Genomic DNA, 5,927 nt, shown 5'->3' on the forward strand with positions numbered 1-5,927 from the left:
TGACAATATAAGAAAAAGCATGAACATACTGTGAGAGTACACTTACGGCACTTGTCAAACATGATTAGTGAGTTGATAGATGCAAGTCATGTCTTAATTAATGAACAACAGGTTCAAGCTGTCATAAGATCATTGCCTCAAAATTGGGAACACATGAAGATACACCTTACCCATAATAAGGGCATCAGAAATTTAGAAGATGCCACACGACATTTGGAACTAGAAGAAGATCGCCTTAATGCGAGTAAGGCAAATACTGATGTGTATATGACTGGTTCCAGTTCACATGGTGGGAAGGGATTTAAACGTAAATTCCAAGGTCGATCCCAAAGAAAAGGCAATACTGATAAGGCTCAAGGGAAGAAGAGAAAGTTTTTTAAACACGAAAAAGGAAAACATCCTACCAGGAAGAGAAACATGGCAAAGGTGAAATGCTATAACTGTAGCAACAAGGGACATTTTGCTGGCAATTGTAGCGAGCCGATGAAGGCAAATTACTTGTTTGCACAAGTAAGTTATATAAATGTTTCCAGTTCTGTTTTTCTAACTAAATCTCATCCTTTGTGGACTATAGATTCAGCAGGAACAGACCACATAGCGAAAGACATGAGTGCTTTCGTGTAGTTTCGACGAATACCACGGTAAACAAAATGGATATATGTAGGTAACAATTCAAAAGTGGAAGTTAAAGGGATCGGCACATGCAAATTGATCATGGGTGGAGGTTGAATCCTATACCTACATGACATGTTATATGCACCCAATATTCGTTGAAATTTGATTTCCGTGTTAGAACTTATTAAACTTGGTTTTAATTTAAACTTTTCCAATATTGGTATCCATTTATTTTTGGACACAACATACTATGGTTGTGGTTATATTTTTGATGGTTTTATAGTACTTGACATTGCTCACAATTATAGTAATGTTTGTTTTTCCTTCATTACATCTTCCAATAATGATGATGTAATATATGGCATGCACGGCTTGGCCATATTGGCCAACAACGAATGAATATACTAGCAAGAGAAGGCTTTTTAGGATCCTTAACAAAAGTGGACTTGACTACTTGTGAACATTGCCTAGTTGGAAAAGCAGTAAGAAAACCATTTGGAAAAGCGATAAGAGCTGAAGTTCCATTGCAACTAATTCATTCTGGCATATGTGGTCCAATGAATGTGAGGGCTAGACATGTGGCTGTTTATTTCATCACATTTATAGATGATTTCACTCGATATGGTTATGTTTTTTTTCTTATTTCCCATAAATCAGAAGCTTTAGAATGCTTTCAAAAGTTTAAAAACTTAGTTGAGAATCAATTAGATAAAATGATAAAAGTTCTATGAACCGATTAAGGTCGTGAATATTTATCTGATCAGTTCAAAAATTTTTGTGATGAAATGGGAATATGTAACACCCCACTTGAGGTACGTACTTAAGATTTGCTGTATTATATAAAGGTTCATTGTTTCAGCTTCAATTGAGTTGGTATGTTGTATGGGTTAAGTGTTTGCCTTGGTTTTGGTTGAAATTTGGTGAATTTTGGAAATCCAATCTTCGCCAGGGCAAAGAAGCAGCTTCGCCGTGGCGATGATGTGCTGCACCCACGGGTAGGTTCTACCATGTTTCGCCGGGGCGACGGAATGTTCTTCGCCACGGCGAAGAGCCTAATAAAAAGTTTCTTGAGTTTTCTAGAGAATTCTTCCTTTGGGGCACAATGACCATTCTACCCCTAATTAGTAGGAAAAGTTGGGAGTAAAATGTAAGGAAATTTCATAGAGAATAGGTTAGTGTAGGGGTGTGAGTGAAATGAATCAAAGGATATAGATGGAATTTCTAAGAAAGGACAAGGGCAAAATGGGAAAGAAAGGTTATAATATGAGCTAAAAAGGGTTAAGTGAAATAAACCCTCCATTTCAATCATTTCCACCGCCATACCCATTCTCTAAATTCTCTCAATTTTCCTTTCTATTTTCCCAAGATTTCTAAGGGGTTTAAGAGAGCTTTTGGGTAATTTTGAGTAGAGATTTCATCTAAAGCATCCTAAGGTAAGGATTCTTGCTTTAGATGTAAGTTTGCTTATAGTTATATTGAAGTCTTATTTGGTTGTTATTGTTCTTGTTGTTGTTTTGAGTTGTAGAGAGAAAATAAGACAACAAAGGAAAGGAAAAGTGCTAGAGAAGTCATTTTTTCACAAGGTAAGTAAATCCAACCAAGTTGAGATTTGAATAAGCTTTTGAGTAGAGATGTATGCATGTATAAGTATATAGCATGCTTGATAAGAAATTGAGTTTAGATGAGTAGCTATTTTGTGGTTGTTGGATACACTTCATGTATGAGAAGTGTTTTAATGTGTATTGAGACATGGAACTTGAGATGAAGTTTGAAAGATGTTGTGTAAACCTATTTGGAAGTGCTTTTCTTGACAGAGATTATGGTTATATGAGGGAGTTTTCTCCCATTTTGGATGGCTAGAGAATGAAGTATAGTAGTAATTATAGTAGAGTTTTATATTCACATGAGTTATATGATGAAATGCTCAAAAGAAGTGTGAGTAAGAGTAGAAAGCCTTAATAATTACTACATAGCATAATTGCATTTCATTAGTGCATTAATGAGCATGAGTCATCCATATGCATTAATTATGCATTAGAGAAAGAGTAGAAAAAGAGTAGAGAACTTTGAGTGTGAGCTTTAGTAAAGAGAAAGAGAGATTGAGCACTAGAGAATAAAAGAGAGAAAAGAGCATAGAGTAGGTTGTGTGATGGGGAACCCGTGAGTAATGGATAGAGTATTCCCGCATGTACGCCGCATTGAGAGAGCGGCATGAGTATGAGAAAGAGAAGTGGTATCGCCCGTGAGAGTCAATGCGGATGAGGGCTATACCCAAGTACCCGAGAGAGAGAGAGATTATACACTCACATGGCCAAGGGTTCCGAATCCATGCATAACCGAGTCCGATGGGCTAGAACGAGTAGAGGTCACATAGAGCGGGAGCGAGTCCCGGCCGTCCCCCCCCCCCCCCCTCGGGTAAGATGGGGCCGTGACTTACTAAAGTGAATAGATAGAAAAGAGTTCTAAGAAAGAGAAATGGAGAGAGAAGTACCAAAGAGAATTTGAATGAGAAGTTGTAAGGAAAGAATTAAAGAGAGAGTTCGGGGTTAGACGAGTACAGGATTTACTTACTGAGCATTATTTTAGTGCTCACCCCGTTGTTTTTCCTATGTTTTGCAGGATCTAGGTGAGGACACGGTCGGATGGACATTGGCACGCGAGGGGAAGCGGTTACACTGTGCACCATGTTTTTAATAATTTTGTATAAACATATGTATATGTTTGTAAAGAATATATATGTTTAATAAAAAAAAAAATTTTGGGCCCAATTTCTTTATACTATTTTATATGTATTGTATGAGTATTTGAGTGGAAAGAGGCTATTACAGAATAGAACGTCAATTAACTATTCCAAGAACTCCGCAACAAAATGGTGTTGCAGAACGAAGAAACAAAACCCTACTTGAGATGGTGAGGTGGCACAAGCAAACTTGCCTATCACCTTTTGGGGTGATGTCTTATTGATTGCCACATATATCCTCAATCGAGTACCCTCCAAATCTATTACTACTACACCATATGAGTTATGGACAAATCGAAAACCCGATTTGAGTCTCCTAAAGCCATGGGGATGTGTTGCCTATGTTCATGATCCTTCCCATAAATATGGAAAATTAGGTCCAAGGGGGAAGAAATATATCTTCATAAGATACTCAAAACATTCAAAGGGATACGTCTTCATAGGAGAACAAGAAAGTGGTAGCATCACTGAGTTTGAATCACGAGATGTCACATTTTTAGAAACCGATTTTCCTAAGAAGGGCGAGATAAGTCAAGACTTGTTTCTATATGAAACACAAGACCAAGGCAATTCTGTTGCCGAAGATTAGTTGGTTATACTACATCCTATTGGGAGTGATCCTATTGGGAGTGATATGGAAGTTGATGAATCAGTTTCAAATCCTCCATTATTCCCTACTAACGATCCAACTATGATAGCTGGTCCAAGTGGGAGTAACACCAATCAATCTCCAATACATCGATCAAACAGGAAACAAGTTCCACGTCGACGATTTGAGATTGAGGGGGAAATTTTTCTAGTTACTCCACAAGATGAAGAAGAGCCAAGGAATGTAAATGAGGCTCTCAATTGCCCTTCTAAGGAAAAATGAAGCAATGGAAAAAGAATTGGAGTCTATGAAATCAAACCAAGTATGGGAATTGGTTGATTTACCGAAAGGACGCAAAGCCATTGGGAACAAGTGGGTTCTCAAAATCAAGCGTAAAGCTGATGGCAGTATTGAAAGATACAAAGCTCGCTTAGTCGTGAAGGGGTATACACAACAAGAAGGAATAGATTATGAAGAAACTTTTTCACTTGTTGTACGGTTTACCTCAATCCGACTTATTCTAGCTATAGTTGCTAGCATGGATCTTGAATTGCATCAAATGGATGTAAAGACTGCTTTTCTCAATGGAGAATTACAAGAAGAAATCTATATGGAAAAAACCAATATGTTTTATTAGAGAAGGTCAAGAACACAAAGTGTGTAGATTTTTAAAGTCATTTTATGGCCTCAAGCAATCCTCAAGACAATGGTATATTCAATTTCATTATGCGATAATATCGTATGATTTCAAAATGATAAATGAAGATCACTGTGTATATACAAAAAGATCCAATAACAAATTTGTTATATTATCATTATATGTTGATGATATACTTATAGCTGGAAATGATAAGGGATTTGTCAATGAAATCAAAGGATGGTTATCGTCTCATTTTGAGATGAAAGATATGGGTGAAGCTACATATATTCTTGGAGTCAAGATTTCAAGAGATCGCTTAAGAAAATTAGTGTCTCTTTCACAAGAACCATACATTAAGAAAATTCTTGAACAATTTCATATGCAAGATTGTAAAATCATAGACAACCCTCTCGCGAAAGGCGAGACTTTGAGTCATAAAATGTGTCCGAAGACTCCACAAGAAAAGGAACAAATGAAGAATGTTCCTTATACAAGTGCTGTTGGAAGTCTCATGTACGCCATGATGTGCAATAGGGCCGACATCTGTTATTCTGTTAGGTTGGTAAGCAGATATCAGTCTGACCCAGGACAAGCACATTGGAAAGCAGTGAAGAGAATCTTAAGATGTCTAAAAGGAATAGCTGATTACTCATTATGTTATCAAGGAAATGATTTACACTTGAGAGGCTACATCGATGCTGATTGGGGAGAAGATTTAGATGAAAGGAAATCTACTTCCGGATATGTTTTCTTACTAAATGGTGGGGCCATATCATGGAGCAGTAAGAAACAATCACGTATAGCCTTATCTACAATGGAGGCTGAGTTTATAGCATTTTCAGCTGCAGTGCAAGAAGTCGTTTGGTTGAGACGGTTCATGAATCATCTGGGAATAATTAATGTTGCTATTGAACCAGTAAGAATAATCTGTGATAGTCAAGCAGTAATAGCATACACTAAGGATCCCAAATATCATGGTAAAATGCAACACATAGATATCAAATATAATTTTGTGCGAGACTTGGTGGCACAAAAGGAGGTGAACATGAAGTATATATCTACGCATGACATGGTTGCGGATTCATTTACAAAGCCTATACCAAGAGATACTTTCAATAGACATGTTAGATCTCTAGGCTGATGTAGGTGTTGAATGTACTCATACTTTGAGATTTCCCAAAATTGTTCACATTTGTCTTATCAATATTAAATAACAATATTGTCAATGCTTAATTTTGATTATTATGGAACATACATGAAAGAGTATATATATATATATATATTAGTTATGTAAATATTATATATGTCTATTTTGAAAAGCATGTCGAACAGTTAAAAGATTG

Source organism: Pistacia vera, unplaced genomic scaffold, assembly GCF_008641045.1.
Source record: "Pistacia vera cultivar Batoury unplaced genomic scaffold, PisVer_v2 Contig36, whole genome shotgun sequence".
NCBI lineage: Eukaryota > Viridiplantae > Streptophyta > Magnoliopsida > Sapindales > Anacardiaceae > Pistacia > Pistacia vera.